Raw genomic sequence first — 17,750 nt, forward strand, 5'->3', positions numbered from 1 at the left:
CGTGAGCTCGTTGGTGCACACGTCAAATTATTTGAAATCAAATTAGCGTAAAAAGAAATCTTCAGTCTGAAAACTGTCGTGCCCGCTGATGACCGAATGTACTTCGGGTTACAGTACAGGCGAGAAGATTCAATATTTAAAATATTTGATCACGCTCTAGGTCGATATTTATCACGATATTGTCTGGTAGTTCAATAATAATATTCATTCATTTTGTATATTCTCATGTGAATTAAAGTATTTTCTCATTTAATGAAGAACTTTAGTGCAAAATAATCTGATTTTCTGAGGAATTGTATTTGGTCAATTTCCGATTAAACTCATTATGCATCACGATAACTTGATATATGAGTTAATCGCGATAATCCCATTGAAAGACGGAAAAATGTAATAAAACAAAATGATCTTGTTCATTTATCACCCATCTAAAGAATAGTTTTAAACTAATGTAATTTGTTCATTCTTGTAATGCAATACATTTTTATCATATGATATGAAGAAATCCGAACTGGGTGCGCCGAGGCCTTAACGCTGGTCTTGTGATCTTTCTGTCCCAATAAAGGTGATGATATTCCAAACAAAGCCTTTCGCAGGTGACACGTTGTTTTATTTTGAAAGTGATGCTTCCTCTCGGCTCGGTGGCGCTCTGGGACCAAAGCTGAGCTCCTCCTCTTTACTTCCATCCGCCTCTCTCCCTCCTCTCTTTATCGTCATCCATCTGTTTCTTCCCCCGTCGTATTCCTCACGCCCGGCTTAATGTATTTATTTATATAATTAAATTCGGTTTGCTCCGTTTCCGTCTCGCTCTCCCAGAATATCGTGTGTTAGCAGAGGGAGGCCTCCCTCAGCTTGACATGTCTATAAATTATATCCAGGTGGAAAAATGTACTATAATCTTCTGAATTAAACCCCCCCCCCCCCCCCCCCCCCCCCAGCCCCCCCCACACACACACCCACACACACTGAAATGCTCATTTCTCTCTCCTATATCATGTGTTCGCTGGATGACGGCTGAGGCTCAGGGATTTACAGGAGATATCAAGTAGTTTATGGAACTGAGCCCGGCTGCAGAGGCGCATGCGGCGTATGGCTTTCCTAAAGAAAAGGCTTTTTTAATGACTTTAACAGGTAGCTATTGTGAGGGAATTGAGGAGAGACGGAGAATAAATTATTTTTGAGCAGAATATACTCCATTTCATCATGTTTTAAGCAGTTGTAAGTAGAGCGGCAGCAGAGCAGCATTGAATTGAGTGTTAGTGGGTGGCAGTGGGTCGTTATCCCAGAGCGCCATCCAGTCCATGTTATTGTCTGACACACACAGCGAGCCCAGTGCGGGCCGGGTGAGTGGGAGCCCTCATCGGAAAACTGATCTATTTTGTTGTAACCACGTATGAGCTAATGTCGTGCTTACCGTGCGTTTAAAACCAACCCATATGCAAAACAAAAGTCCTCATTTGCCCTATTAAAATGCTGTGCTGCTGTGGTTAAGTCAACGGCACACAGACCACTTGTTCAGGGTTACAAGCAAAACCAATGCTGACGGTCATTAAGACTCATTTGTTGTCTTAGCGAGACGAAGAGAACAAACACCTGGTCGGTGCCCCTCGGCGTCTCATACCGACGTACTCCAACTAAACGAGAGAGAGAGGGAGGAAGAGAGAGAGAGAGAGAGAGAGAGAGAGAGAGAGAGAGAGAGAGAGAGAGAGAGAGAGAGCTTATGACGGGCGGGTCAAACAAACACAGGACTTTCACCCAGGAGACGGCTGTTTGTGTCCCATAAAGACCACGTCAACTTATTTCACTGTAATTTAGTTAGGAACTTGTTGTACTGTAGCTAGATAGATGGATAGATATATTGATATATAATTACTTTATTAATCCTGCAAAGGGTTTTTCTTTCGCTACAGCAGTATTTCTACATACTTGATATACCCCAGTTGCGTAACAAACGTAAGCCTCGTTATCTCACGTGTACGACAGGCTTAATTTAACCCTCACCACAATCTTTTTTCTCAGCCTATAACAGAGTACTCAAGTAAACCTGAAACCTAAGAAAAGAACCGTTAAACCTTTTTTAAAGAGACTGTATGCAAGTAAGTAAGTGGAAACTGTTCCATGTTCTGTGAATATGTAAAAAGAGGTACAGACCTTGAAGCTGACGACCACGGACCAAAACAAAAAAATGTTTACAAGATGGGAGTGGGAATGTGTCGAGGAAAAACAAAGGAGTGAAAGTGGGTAAGAAAGTAGTCGGAGGAAGTGTCAGCGAAGCGAAGCGAAGGTGACGCTGCCTCCGACTGCCTCAGGTCAACAGAGTCTCCGCTTACGGGCCGAGGAGGACGGACGCATCCGCAAAACTACGGCTCATTAACCACGAGTTTATTGTTGTCACCTTGACAACGTCAAACACCCCCTCCCCCCCCCCCCCAGACCCATAACGCATACAGTTTTACCCAAATCCAAGTTATTTTTGTGCCTATAATAACATCATCTCGGTATCGTTGTCCCATCATAAAACTGGTTTAGTTTGATTTGTAGGATAAAAACTTATCCGAAAAATTGCTGCTACACGTCGCTCTAGACCCAGTGGTTCTCAAATGGGGCTACATGTACCCCTAGGGGTATGTAGTTATTAAATTAATATTTCATAAATATTCAATAACATATACGTGTAAGTTCATAAACGTTGATATATTCTATATCAAATCAGACACTGATGGCACAGCGCTGTGTATTACAACTTTTTGTTCAACCAAAACTACTTTGTGCTGTTTAGCGGGTACACAGTGAAAAACGGTTGAGAACCACAGAGTCGAGACAGCTTGGACAATATTATATTTTGTCAAATGTATTTAAAGGACTTGTTGGTCTCTCGTGTGTCAAAGTCAGCCACGTTGTTGACCAAACCATTCTCCATGAATTTCTCTCAAATATGAATCCACGCATTTCTTTTTCTTTTCTGGAGAGATAAATGAGCGTCTGCTGCAGGGCCAGGAGTCGAGGATTATGTCACTCCGACATGTGGAGCGGCTCGTAATCTTCTCAGTAGTTGCTTGCTGTCAAAGTACAGTAGCGCCAATTAGTCTCACCGGCAGGCAAGTATCACCTTGTTTATATTTACCTAAATGATGATTCGGAAAAAAAATCTCTGCATCCTAATTTAGGGGATGAACATGAGGACGGAAATAAACCAAAAAAAGATGCTCTTTTCATTCCCTCGCGCTAAAAATAACGAGCGTGTTTCATCCTCTCGGCTAAATCTGGGAGTGAATTATTATTTATTTCTGCTGCTTCACACACTGGAGGTGTGTGTGTGTGTGTGTGTGTGTGTGTGTGTGTGGGGGGGGGCAGCGGTTTGCTCTGCGGGTTGAAAAGCACTCGTTCGCTGCTACCTGCCCTCCTTTCTTTGTGCGTCTCTCTTTCCCATTTCCCTCATGCATATTTTAATATTCCCACTTTTTCATCCATCTCTCGCTCTCCTTCATCCCCTTCTCTCTCTCTCTCTCTCTCTCTCTCTCTCCACATGCGGTAACACTATTAAAATGTCTGTCGATGATTAATTCCTGCACAGCCCGGATCAGGAGAGTGAGACCGAGCTGCACTGTTAACTCAGCATCAGTGTTATTTCATTTCATAACATTAAAGAATATGCAGCATTTCGAGGAGATCGGCTCCTTCGTGAATGCAGCTATTAAACGATAACTTGGAGTACCATCACCCAGAATAGTGTATGGCTGTGGTTGCCTCTATGTCTGGTTTGTAAGATCTTCTGAACCTCCATTGCTGGTTGAGGCCTGAGTTTTTGGATCATAAATCGTAATTCAAAAGACCTGAAGAAGTAAAAGTATCCAGTATCCAATTCGCAAGAATTACAGAGAAGTGGAAAAATACGTTACATGTTTCTTTCGCATCCCTTTAAAACATCTTGTGACCCCCACAGATTCTTGTAGACACCTCACGGAGGGTCCCGATCCCCAGGTTGAGAACCACTTCTGTCTGCTTGTGTTAGCCAGTGATGCAAATGAACAATTCAGAATTAAAGAATTGGCCCAAAAATTAACACTTGATTACTGGCAATATTTTTGATTCAAGTGAAAAGGCTTCAATGTTTTTTGGAAAAGATCATTTTATTGTGCCACGTCTTAATTAGTGCTTCAGAGGTTTATATATATACATTTTTTGTGTGTGGTTCTTTTGAGACACACGTTCCCGTAGTGTTCCTGCACTCGGAGGGGAAGCAGCTTCTCGAGTGTCTTCGCAGTCCACCTCTATGTCCGTGTCATAAACTCTCCCTCCGCCTCCGTCTGTCTCTCTCCATAAAATCCCATAAGCCCCGAGCCGACCGGCCTGCTGGCGCACGGTTAGCTGAGCGCGGCTTGATCCATCAAACGTGGAGCACTGAGAGCGCTGATGCTCCGACTCCATCAATACATCATACCATTCAGAGGAGATCATCTTCCTCATCCCCCCCCCCCGATACGTTAAGTTAAACAGGCAGCTGACAAATAATCAGCCCCACGTTAGCAGAGAAATCTCACTGCATACACTTTTCATTTTTTTATTTTTATTTTATTGTATTGTATATATTGTAAACATGCTTTTTCTGCTGCTACAAAGAAAAATGAATAAAGTATAACTAATCTAATCTAATATTGTTTCTGGAAAACAGGGACTTATATGTGGAAATCTGATGTTTTTTCCTAATTTTTCAAATCTCAAATTTTTAAATCTCTATTACATCAGGCAACCCCCTTTCTCTTAGATCATAAATTCATGTCCTAAACATTTGGAGGGATGACCTCATCCAGATTGGAACTGACAAAGTAATCAAGTTACTCACAACATTATTTTTTTACGTTAAAAGCGTAAAAAAAACTTTACTTTAACTGGCAAAAAGTGACGGTCAGTGTCAGCTAAAAAGGAGAAGCTGCTACCTGAATGTTTTGCACACCGCTCTTTGCTAATAAGGAGAGATAAAATAAACTTTTGGTAACCGGTTTGTTGGCGACATATTTTGCCAATCTGGGTGTCGGAATTCAGAATCACTCACATCGGTGAAACAAAACACTTTTTTGGGGGGATTTCACACAGATTTTCGCACATATTTAACTCATATATGCAGAATACTGAAGACCGTGGCAGTCTTAAAGATGAGTAAACATAACACACTAAAAGGTCGGCATTTGATCGGGTTTGTTTTTTTACCGATCTAAATAATGCACAATCTAAAATAAATATGTTTAGTGAGAATTATTATGTGCTGCTGCATTTAACATCTGTCTAGTTGGAGAAACGTTTCTGCAAAAATCTTCCACGAAAGCATATCTGTGTATGTATCTCATTTTTAAATATAATATCTGTTCATAGAAACTGAAGCATGTTGACACTTTTGAATGGTTGTGTTGAGCGCTCACAGCTCTCGGTTAAAGGGTTTGAGAAAGATGAAAGGGGGTTGTGATGATATCGAAAAACTGTGTTTACTTTAAACACATTTAATCAAAACTGCAATATTTCCCATGAGCTTAACTTAAATGCGCCTCCAAGCAGGACTCACGACGTGAACCTGGTCTCCGGGGTCAGAGTCCTCCTCTTTGCCAAACATCCTCCAGGACCTCCTCGGTACAGTTTACACGCGGTAAACAATCCGAGCTCAACAAAAACGTGTTGCCAATCCAGGCAGCGATGAAGTTTTCCACAAAGCGCATGTGACAAAACAAACAGACGGCCGCTTGTTCAGTTTATTTTGACCAGTTTGCCTTCCAGTTTGTTGACGAGACTAAATCTGCATGATTTAGCTTATGCTGTCTCTCGGAGAGGAAACATGGCCCTGATTTTGTTTTTGCCTCCATGAGCACCCAGACAGCTGATCCCCTTCACGTCTGTCTCTCTCTGCTGTACAAACAAAAAGATGAGCTGAAGGATGTCAGTGTGGATCATATTTGGTGATTAAACTTCCTCATATCGAGAATACTGCGTTGTCATATTCCTTTTAAATGCCCAAATTCATGTTTCAGCTCCTGGAAATAGGACAAAGAAAATGTTTTTTTCTTTTCTTTTTCCACGCGAACTGTTATTTTGTGCTTGCAGGGTACTCATGTTCTCTCCCTGTGGATTGAACAGAATGTTTTCCTGAAGCCTCAGGTGGACGGAAAGTCCCAGGAGGATGGATGAGAATGTAATGCTGTGGTTTGGTTTACACACACACACACACACACACACACACACACACACACACACACGCACCAGTTGAAATGTACCTGGATTCATGCTCATGCAGCTGTGAGTGAGGTTTTGTGATGGCGTTTGATGGTCGGCTCGATTGTTTTGTGGCTATGAAGGCCCACTCGTTCCCTCTTCCCCTCGTTCCCTTTTCCACTTGTTCCCTCTTCTCCTCTTTCCCTCTTCCCCTCTTCCCCTCGTTCCCTCTTCTCCTCTTCCCCTCTTCAAAAACGATGGCAGAGAAACAAAAGAATGTCATCTGCAAAAAGTTAAGCCTAAAAATTAAATTTTTAGGCTTAACTGGGATATAAGTCTAAGAATATCATGGCTGTTCGCAAGAGAAAATATTTCAAGAAATTATGACAAAATGTCTTTGTTAGGAGCTTAAAATTCCATTAAAAAGCTGGAAAAGTATCTTAAAAAGCTGGAAAAGTATCATTACACGTAGTCCATCCATGCATATATTAGCTCCGCCTCCTGGTTTTACAAACTGCCCATCTGTCACAGAAAGTCTAGTAAAAATGTAAAATATCGCCTGACTGCTTTTTTTTACTGTAACAATATATTAATACGGAATTTTCTCAGATGGCGTCCTCACATAAATGATTTGATGCAGCTGTGATCCTCGTAGCTTTGTCTGCAGTCGCGTTTGATGTCAAGGGGATTGTTCAGGTGTCCTGTCAAAGGCTCAGTGTATGTGTGTGTGTGTGTGTGTATGTGTGTGTGTGTGTGTGTGTGTGTGTGTCGGGGGGGAGATTCTGCCTCCTCCCTCCTCACCCCTCTCCATTAGTCTGTCATGTCCTGGTATTAAACAGGGATTTGGGATGCCAGGAGTGTTTCTGCAGCACAAGATTTGGCTGAACATGCTCACTCTCAGCGAGGGGGGGGCTTCGGCTCCGAGTCCCTGAAGACGACCAAGAGGAGCTTTATTTACCAGACTGCTGTTCCCACGTCACTCCTCACATCTGAGAAGACAGCCACAACTATTAAAACAATTCATATATGATATGATATTTCTGCTAATTGTCAAGGAATTACAATTCAACCTTTTTCGAATAAATTATACCATAAGCACCACCGTTGTTTCAACAAGGCCTCATTTGTCATTGATTACCGGATTTTTTTTAGAAAAATCAATACAAGCCTAGATACAGAGCTGGAGCAGAAATTGCTGTGTTGTAGTATTTCTAAAGTTTAGTTCATGCAGGGACGTCGCAGTAGCTCTGGAATCATTATTTCACAAAGACCAGATGCACCGTGTTAAGTGTTAACCAGCAAAATCGCTAATTTACAACATCTGTCAACGGGAGGCTTGACAAGATGTCGCAAGGCTTCGTTCTCAGAAGTGATATCAAGCAGCAGTTTTGGCACCATGTGGACGTTTGAATCGTTTTTGCTTCGTGTCAAGTAGCAGCAGAAAACACATTCAAAGCAGACTCTTAAACACGTTGCGTTCCCCTGTCTCAATGCAGTCGGGATCTGGACCATCCACCTGTGCTTTCACATGAATGTTTCCCGAAACGAAGCATTTCTTTCTTTCAATTCTGAGTAGCAGCCCGAGGAACGTGACCTTTTTTTTCATCATCGTTTACAGCACACGTTGAAAACCCCCTCCGTGTTCTTCCTGTCCAGACTGTATTCCGTGAGCTCGTTTTGTTTTCCGATGCGGTTTTCAGTCGTGCGGAGCAGAGAACAGTTTGTCTTTCTGATAGCGAAGGATAAATCTACCGCATTCCTTCTTTGAAAATCGACGTTTTCGGTCTGGCAGCAGCGTTATCGCTTGCAGCAGCCCGAGACAATGCCGGCCGACAACGATACCGCCGGTACCTGGACCAACAAACGGGTCCGGAAGAAACAGAAAGTCCAGGTGTTCAGCATTAGCTCTCATTTTGAGGTTATGCATGTCGGCACAGGGCGTTGAGTGTGAAGTCCCCGATGAATCCATGGGGAACTGCCTCAGGTCACACGGAGGTCAGATAGGTCCATAATGTATCGTTTAGTTCGTCATCATGTCTGGGTTCCCAAAGTCACGATCGAGTCACTGAGCTAATGATTTGGTCGTCAAAGCCATGTCGGAGTCGCCAGAGTCAAGTCTTATGAATATACCTGGATTCATGCTCATGCAGCTGTGAGTGAGGTTTTGTGATGGCGTTTGATGGTCGGCTCGATTGTTTTGTGGCTATGAAGGCCCACTCGTTCCCTCTTCCCCTCGTTCCCTCTTACCCTTGTTCCCTCTTCTCCTCTTCCCCTCGTTCCCTCTTCCCCTCGTTCCCTCTTCTCCTCTTCCCCTCTTCCCCTCGTTCCCTCTTCTCCTCTTCCCCTCTTCAAAAACGATGGCAGAGAAACAAAAGAATGTCATCTGCAAAAAGTTAAGCCTAAAAATTACATTTTTAGGCTTAACTGGGATATAAGTCTAAGAATATCATGGCTGTTCGCAAGAGAAAATATTTCAAGAAATTATGACAAAATGTCTTTGTTAGGAGGAGTCAAGTCCGAGTTCACAAAGTCCTGTTTGAGTCCCTTTATCTAACATTCGAGTCACCAAAGTCCTGTTTGAGTCCCTTTATCCAACATTCGAGTCACCAAAGTCCTGTTTGAGTCCCTTTATCCAACATTCGAGTCACCAAAGTCCTGTTTGAGTCCCTTTATCCAACATTCGAGTCACCAAAGTCCTGTTTGAGTCCCTTTATCTAACATTCGAGTCACCAAAGTCCTGTTTGAGTCCCTTTATCCAACATTCGAGTCACCAAAGTCCTGTTTGAGTCCCTTTATCTAACATTCGAGTCACCAAAGTCCTGTTTGAGTCCCTTTATCTAACATTCGAGTCACAAAGTCCTGTTTGAGTCCCTTTATCTAACATTCGAGTCACCAAAGTCCTGTTTGAGTCCCTTTATCTAACATTCGAGTCACAAAGTCCTGTTTGAGTCCCTTTATCTAACATTCGAGTCACCAAAGTCCTGTTTGAGTCCCTTTATCTAACATTCGAGTCACCAAAGTCCTGTTTGAGTCCCTTTATCCAACATTCGAGTCACCAAAGTCCTGTTTGAGTCCCTTTATCTAAGAGTCATGTGCAAGTCACAGAATACAAATCATGTTAAGAAATTGTAGAGGCATTGTAGTAGTAGTAGCCCTTAAGCTAAACTATGAGTCACCAAATGTAGAGGTGTCTCGGAGCAATCTAATGTTTGTGTCTCAGTCACCAAAAGTCGCAGAAGTCATGAACAAATCACTAAGCTTGTCTCAGAGTCAGCAAACTCAAATCTCTTAATTAAACGCCAGGTTCTTGGTATTTGATTTAGAGTTTACATTTGGATCTTTCAAATAAATGTAAAAAAAAAGTACATTACCAGTGACAGGAAACGCTTGTTATCGCATTCGAAACCATGTCTCTGGTCATTTCGGTTTCCACTGTCTGCATGTAGTTCCAAAGGACTACAAACATGGTTTGCAATAAAGAGTATCTCTTAACCTGACAATACTTCTGATGGACAGCACTGAATACACAGCCTTGTTTGCATTTATTCAACCTGTCTCTGAAACGTGACTCTAACAAATATCAGCAGACAAGTGTTTTTGATACGAGTCAAGCTGTGTCAAATGTCGTGCTTATGATTGGTCGTAATGTAAAGTGAGCATAAATGGAGACAGAAAATACTGGAAAAAAATCAAGAGACCAACAGGAGTGATATCAGCTTGGCCTTCAGTTTGCTGATACAAGCACTCTGCCTTATTGAGGTGTGTGTGTGTGTGTGTGTGTGTCTTTTAGAGGAGGGATAGTGGCAGCTTACGCGAGACCACAGGGGCATTGTGGGTAGTTCCCTCAAAGGTTTTCTCCCTCTGCCTGGATACAAGCAGTGCACCACTTCTCTCTGTCTCATTCTTCTAGTCACAATCCACATTTATTAAATCATCGAAGGTCTTCAGCGTCCGCCATGTTGGTTATTTTTGATGGCGTTGTCTCAAAACTAGAATTTGCACGTTTAATGCATCAATTAGAGACTCTACTTCCATGCATTTATTAGTGGTGAGGGCAGCGATACAATCAATCAATCAATCAATCAATAGACAACGTGTAACTGAAATAATACATTGTAAGGGAGAAAATGGACGTCACATGACAAGGTTCATAACATTTCCACTGACCTTGCGGCTTTTATTTAACGCTGACATCTTCCTTCATATTCCTTCACATTATATTCCTTAAAATCTCAAAAAATGTTGGCGCTATTTTGGCATTTTGAATCCCTCAATGTAGTCTACGCATGTGTGAATTGGACCCGATATGGACGACTTTGCACAAGAAGTTGGTTTGTTTGTCTGATCCTGACACTGAAATCACGATTATGAATCAAGATGGTGGATTTACAGTTTTCGGTAGATGCAGCTTGAAGGTTAAATCGGGCCGACGTGACGCAGCTGCCTGCAGCGTGGACTGTGATAACGCGATGGCCCTCCAGCGTGAAGGCCACGAGACGGCGTGTCAGGTTTCATAAACACCAGTCAGAGATGTTAATGCGCCCGAGCGCAGCCATGTGGTCACTGGGGTCCGAGCTAGTTTACAGATATTAGCCCTTTTTACGTCAATATTTATCGGACAGGCCTACTTGTCGTGATTTATCCCATCACATCCTCACCAAGAACGGTGTTTTCGGCTTCGAGCGTGCTTCAATGGGTTTTCAATTGTATTGATTTCCTTCTGGTGTTTCTGCTGCAGCAGTTCAATTAATATGCATTACATGTTATAATTCAACAGCGATGTTTTCCTCTTCCCTCACGCTGTGTAGAGGAAGATGTCATCTGCCTGCAGCTCCTCACAGTCGGCAATTTCCTCTCTCCGGCTGTTTGCTTCCGATAAGTCAGAGTCAGACGCTCGATGCCTCGCAGCTATTTGAACGAGATCGCGGCCCAATGTACACAGCTTTGTTCAAGAAGTCCTGTCCAAGGCCTTCAGCCCTCTGTACACAACCCATGTTCTCTTATCCCCTATAGCTTTCAATAATTTAGACTGTAGCACTCTTTTATTTGAGTTATGCTTCATTGAGTTTGCCTTTTGTGAGCAGAAAGCTGGTTTTTTGGGGGTTCACAAGCTTTTTGATGTATTCCGAAACCAACACTTAGCCAGGAAATCGGAGAGCGAGACAGATATAATTATCCCACTATACTTCTTTCATCCTCCTTCCTACTTTCAGGCCTCACACTTCCTTTCCCGGACCATCTGGGTGCTGGCGGGGTTCAGCTCACCCTGCTGCCTTTCTCTCTCTCTCTCTCTCTCTCCCCTTTTGCCTGACAACATCGCACCGCCACAAAACACCTTGCTGTCTGCTGACATTGGAGGCAAATACAGTACAGAAGCTGAAAGGCTTTAAGCTAAGCTAACGGGTACAATACAGACGTGGAGCTCAGACACAGTGCAGAAAACACCCCGTATATACAGAGTGCTACAGGGATGACGTATGCCAAGTTCCCGTCGCACTGGTTTCCTTGTTCATAAGTTAGTCTAAAAAGTCTGTTTCAGAAATAGTTGAAGTTAATGTGATTTGTAGTTAATTGGGGACAACATGCAAAAATCATAATCGAGTTGATTTACAGGAGCTCTCCATCTCTATATCTATGCTTCTTTATCTCTCTTCTGTGAGAGATAGAAGTTGGGCTGTCGTGAAATTGAAATGGCAAATAAAATGTGAACTAAGAATCTTCACGAAACTGAAAATCACCGCACAGAATCGGCCTTCTTTCCCGGTCAGCGGGGTCCCTCCGGCGCCAGCGTGTGACGAGTGGCGCCCGGCACCAAATGTCCAACCGGGTCTCGGGTCCACGATTTGAAGCAGACGGGTTTGTTTACGGGGACTCTTGCATCACTCTTTTTAGCGCCGAGGCTCTTCAATATGTGGCCTCTGTCCTCGGACTGTCCTCATTATCAAATTCCTCCGGTCGGGAATCCGATTACGCGAGTGGAACTTTTATGAGAATTCATCAGGCTTCATTGTGCTTCGCTGTTTCAGTGTTTCTCTGTTTCTCTGGATTTAACTGGACCAGACTGAACAAAGCAAGGGTTTCCCGAGGACAGAACAGATCAAATTATTATCAAAGTCACGGATTCATATTTTCCTTTCTCTCCTGACAAACGAGCTTTATGATAAAATATCGTATGCAGAAGAACTGTGAGCAACTTTAGTGATTTGTATCTGCATCTTCTCGTGTGTTTCCTAACCCGCCACCATTTAAAGTCACCATTAACCACCGTGCAGCAGCAGAGTAATACATAATTGATAGTTCGAGTAAGATTAAAAATGAGTGACTCGGGGGTCTGACTCTCTTCCTGTAGCTTTGTGAAACACTGAGTAAAGAATGTAGAGTAAGTTTCTGCTTCAAAGCCACCAGGAGGCTCCTCCCTGTTCATTTGGATGCATTTTTTTTTAATGAATTGTGTTGTGTTGCTTTGCCGCTCCTCCTCCGTGTCATTTAAGGTGGTTTCATCTCCTCTGTTTGTTGGCACACAAACTCCTAATCCACCGGCAGGGATTATGTTTCGTTATTTTTATTTATTTATTTATTTTTTAAATGGAAAAAGCGTAGAGCTGGAGCGCAACGCAGGAAAATGCTATTATGTAAAAATATGAAGCTTACTCTGCACTCTGGGACAGTTTGTGCCTGATTTCCAGCATCCACACACACACACACACACACACACACACACACACACACACACACACACACACTGCATGAACGAATATCTGCAGCCTTTTTGAAGATCATTCCTAACATTTTGCATATCTGTATGATATGCAAAAACTCACAAGCTGTCACGATTACCTTTTTACATAAATCCACTTAACACTCATCTCTACACAAATGACCTCGCCCCCCCCCCCCCCCCCCCCCACACACACACACACACACTCAATCCCTCCAACTACATCCCCTCGCTTGTAACAACCTCCTATCTTGTTGTAAAACACTCTCCGCCTCAGCTCTAATTTCTTCTCATTTCTCTTATTTCTGCACCGGCACCTCTTCACTCCCACGTAACCACTCCGATATCACGGGAATGGAGCCGCTCCGCCGCCCCTGCTCAGACCCTTTGGATGCAAGCTTATTTTTGCAGTGGTGAAAAAAATACTCATCAGGGCATCGGTGAAATAGCTTAAATTTAAATGAGAGTGTAAATAATAGAAAAGGTGAAGGACCAGCCTGTGACGGATGCTTCAGAGAAGAGGCTATAGATATCCAGTGCAGGCTAAAAATACGCAGCAGGATTTTTTTTTACCTGTAATTGAAAAAAAAAAAAAAAACGGATGTGGTGGAACAGAAAAGAACAGAGTGTTCTTTTTGTGTCCTTTCTTTGGTCTTTTTGTCTTTTTATTCTATTGTTCTCACCTCCTGTCTAGAGGGACAAAGACCGAGGAGATGGTTTCAGAGACAGATATAAGTCGTCATGCATCACATTAGGTTTCTTTTGGTCTCAATTAGGGATAACGGTCGTTGGAGATTAAATAATGAAGCGCTTCCTAAATCAAGCTTTTGTAGTCAGACCTAAATTAATTGGTTAAAAAAAGAGATACAAAATGGAGAATAAACAAAAGATTGAAGATTGATTTGACTGATTATTATAATTTTATTCTGTAACTTTCTATAGATATAACAATTTGTCATTATTAATCCTTTTTTGCCCACAATAATCGTGATATTGTGACAGCCCGAATTTTTTAACTGTGGCTCACCTTGAAAGCCAAAATGATATCGTCTGGTAGGATCTTTGAATCCGTTGCTCTGTAATCTTCATACTGAACGGGTTAATCTGAAACATTCTCTGCTTCAGCTTTGTTTTCACAGATTTTGCTGCAGAGATTTGCTCCCACTCACTAACCAGATCTTTAGGGACGCCAAACGCCCAAGATACTTTCAGCCACATAGAATAATATTGTGTAAATAACACGGCGCCTCCTAAATAGGGCTTTTGCACTCGTATTCATTTGCTAAAAAATAGACAAAGTTGATTATGATTATTTTACATATTATTATTATTTAAAATGTTCTGTATACATCACACAAATGAATTTGGCCACAATAATTGTGCTTTGAAAATGTGAAATTCATTTGATATGACGGCCTATAGTCTGAAAGCCCAAAACAGTAATTTAAAAAAAACTTCTCCCTAGAAGTACATAAATAATCTTAGTTAACACGAGTCCCTCTCTACCCATAAACCCTTGAGTACATCTCCCCCCCCCACACACAATATTTAGAACATGTATATTTGCCCCCCACACCTTTATTTTGAAGAACCGCTGGAACCCAACTCAAAGTAGTGTGCACATAGTGTAGACCTCAAAAGCAATGATTGCAATCTTCCATAAAACAGAAAGAAGAAGAAGAAGAAGAAGAAGAAGAAGAAGAAGAAGAAGAAGAAGAAGAAGAAGAAGAAGAAGAAGAAGAAGAAGAAGAAGAAGAAGAAGAAGAAGAAGAAGAAGAAGAAGAAGAAGAAGAAGAAGAAGAAGAAGAAGAAGAAGAAATGCTGAGGCTCTTCTTCGACAGATAGCACGGAGCATAGAGCTGGCGGGGGCTAGCGGGAGAAATGACATGCGCCATGAATTCTTGTCTGTCAGCACATCCCGCAGAGCCTCACAGCTCCTCGGTGTGAAAGGAGTGAATACATTTGTGGAGGAGAGACGAGACGGCGAGCCAGAGTGCAGGAAATTAAATGTTTGAGGCCTAATATTTTTCTTCTCGTGAGGAGGGACCCCCCCCCCCCACACACACACACACACACACCACCTCCAGCTTGGAGTTGGTGTGGTGGGTGTCATTCTCACCTGGACACCAGAAGCCAACTGGGGCATTGATAGGGCAGAGCCCCCCCCCAACAGGTCCAGTGTGACAGACAGGCGGGTAAACAAAGGATCAGGCGGCAGGAGGCCGACCGCCACGCTTCACTCTTCTATTTCTGTCGGACTCCCACTGGGAACCAAAGGTGCTGAGCAAGGTGATAGCGGTGTGAGACATCCTGGAAGCAAAATGCATCTATATCATCCGTTTGTCTGACATATAACGTAAATAACATTTAATATGTAATAGAATTTCTTTTTTTTTTAAATCACTAAGAAACGCATTTAAAAATCCCATTGAAGGTGTAACTTGGAGAGGCAATAAACTCAATTTGCATGTGTGAGTCTGAAGGTGGGAGGTTGATTGTACTGGCAATTAAAGATAGAAATACACGGAAAACAGCATAATTAAATTGTTCCACAGCTGGAGGAAAAAAAAAAGTTTTGCTGATGAGGACGAACTCCCGTACATAGAATGAATGAATTAGGTTGTTGTTGAAGCAGATGTGAGGTACTTCCCGTCTCCCGGGCTCCGATGTCCGGTCAAATAAAAGTGATATAGTGCTGCATTGTCGAACAATGCATCATATTTAGTCAAATATATATGTTTTCCTCAAGTAAAGCACCTGAACACTGTATGCAAGAGCAGAACTTCCTACCAGTAAGCGTACCCGTCGGCCCATTAATCTAATTATCGGAGTAGTGGAATCCCGGATTGGAGGGATTAGCGGACAGGAGCTCTCCCCTAAAGCACCTGCCGTGAAGATGTCGGTTAATCTCACTGTCGTCTGGCGGCTCCTCTCTTTTATGAGTGTACATTTTCGCTTCCAGTCAGCAAAAGCAGCCCCCCGTGTGTTCTTGTGAGTGAGGGGTAGAGCCGGTGGATACCGCCCTCCCATGCAGTTTTAATGTATCTCCATCCTTTTATTTGATTCTGTAATGCCTCCATTTTTCGCCCTCTTGGGGATCAATACCGTTCAAAACTATTGGGTGAAAGTTATCGATCGGATCTGAGAGGACCGGAAGTAGAGAACGAGTGGGAAGAGAGAGAGAGGGAGCATATGGACGGAAAAATCCATCCCTCCATATGCTCCCTCTCTCTCTCTTCCCACTCGTTCTCTACTTCCGGTCCTCTACTTCCGGTGCTCAACTCAGCCGCACCGATTTCCAGCCTTTCATTCATAAATGTGTCACACTGACTCAACCGAAAAAGCTCTTTAAGCTCGACATGCATTCGTTACACACTAACAAATCACCTATCGTTTTACAACAATAGAATTAACTGGATGCAAAACAAACGCCCACAGATGTGGAGGTACATGGTATTTAAAACACAGTACAAGGGTTTTCTGTCTGCATGTCATCCCGTCTTGATTAACTCTCTATATACAGCACTAAAAAATCAACTTCAATTGGTCCAAAATGGGCGTGTGAGGCTTTTAATTGGAACACCCCAATTATTTTCGAAACCACTCATTTGCCTCCCGTTTCTTTCCGGAGCATCTCTTATTCGACGGTAAACGGATTGGCTCTGAGGTATATTTCTGACCTATAAGCCCATATAAGGACACACATTTCAGCACCATCAAATTCTTAACCGGTCACAAGGAAAAGGTGCCGTTGCAATAAAGGGTGGTCAATAAAATGACGTGATGTTAACATACCAGGTCAGTGAAGTCACATCTGTACAGCTGGAAACACATCTGGGAAATTCAAGATATCCTTCAAGATAGGCAAACGTTAGTGTGTGTGTGTGTGTGTGTGTGTGTGTGTGTGTGTGGGAGTGAGAAGAGGATACACTATTGTCGGCCTCCAGACAGACCTGCAAACACGAGAAACAAATGCAGTCTTTAAAATTCACTGAAGATTTTTATTGAGCTAAAATCCCAGTTATACTTACAGGCCACTATTTATAGCGCTCGTTAAAGACGGAGCAAGTATGTCTGAAAGGAAAAATCCACCCAAAGAAACGCTGGTGATTTCTGTGCATGCTTTACCGTTGATTGGCGAAACGTTCCTTTTTAAAATTCTCACCTGTACAAAGGTAGAAATTGCAACAACGGATATTTGTTTGTCGTAGAACAACAATAAACAAGTGTTGGTTTTAGTCCAAAATCTTTTTTCTTTTTTTTTTTCTAGAGCTGCCACTTTTGACGTAGTCCATAAATGTTAACAAATTATATACTAAGAAAACATGAAAAGCGACTGTGCACACTGAATCATCTCGCATCTTAACGCCTGTTAGTAATTTAAATAGTTTTTTCCTCTGACAAATTAGACTTAAGTGATGTTTTTTTTCCATCCAAAGTCATCAGTCTCCCTCCCCGATTCGACCTGAACAACAACAACTGCGTTGTAGACCTCCCCCGACACCACCTCAGAGTCGTGTCCTGGTTCCTGCTCAGTTACATCACATACTTTGTGCAAACTAATAGGCAACAGCTGCAATGTGGTCGGAAAAGTCGGTTAATTCCCTTCTGGAAACAAAACTCTTTCGCACAACTTTACTTCAGGAGCTTATTTCGTGTTGTTCGCTATATCATAAAGCGTTCTTTAAACTGCGTATTTAGATCGCTCGAAGAACTTGTTCAACTGATAGACAAGTTAAAGAATTGTACGAGCTAGCCAGGAGTCGAACCTGGAATCTTCTGATTCGTAGTCAGACGCGTTGTCCATTGCGCCACTAGCCCTACTAATGGTGCATTG

The 17,750-nt window shown here is 42.5% G+C and overlaps 1 protein-coding gene and 1 non-coding gene across 3 annotated transcripts in view; one reads left to right on the forward strand and one right to left on the reverse strand.

Annotated features, from left to right (window-relative positions):
- Positions 1-17,750, forward strand: part of dbn1 (drebrin 1) — an 88,772-nt gene that overhangs the window by 20,694 nt on the left and 50,328 nt on the right. The gene's annotated exons all lie outside the window — the stretch shown is intronic.
- On the reverse strand, positions 17,662-17,734 carry trnar-acg. The gene has a single exon. It is a non-coding gene; the product is annotated as a tRNA-Arg (tRNA).

The sequence above is a fragment of the Cyclopterus lumpus genome, chromosome 14, assembly GCF_009769545.1.
Source record: "Cyclopterus lumpus isolate fCycLum1 chromosome 14, fCycLum1.pri, whole genome shotgun sequence".
Lineage (NCBI taxonomy): Eukaryota > Metazoa > Chordata > Actinopteri > Perciformes > Cyclopteridae > Cyclopterus > Cyclopterus lumpus.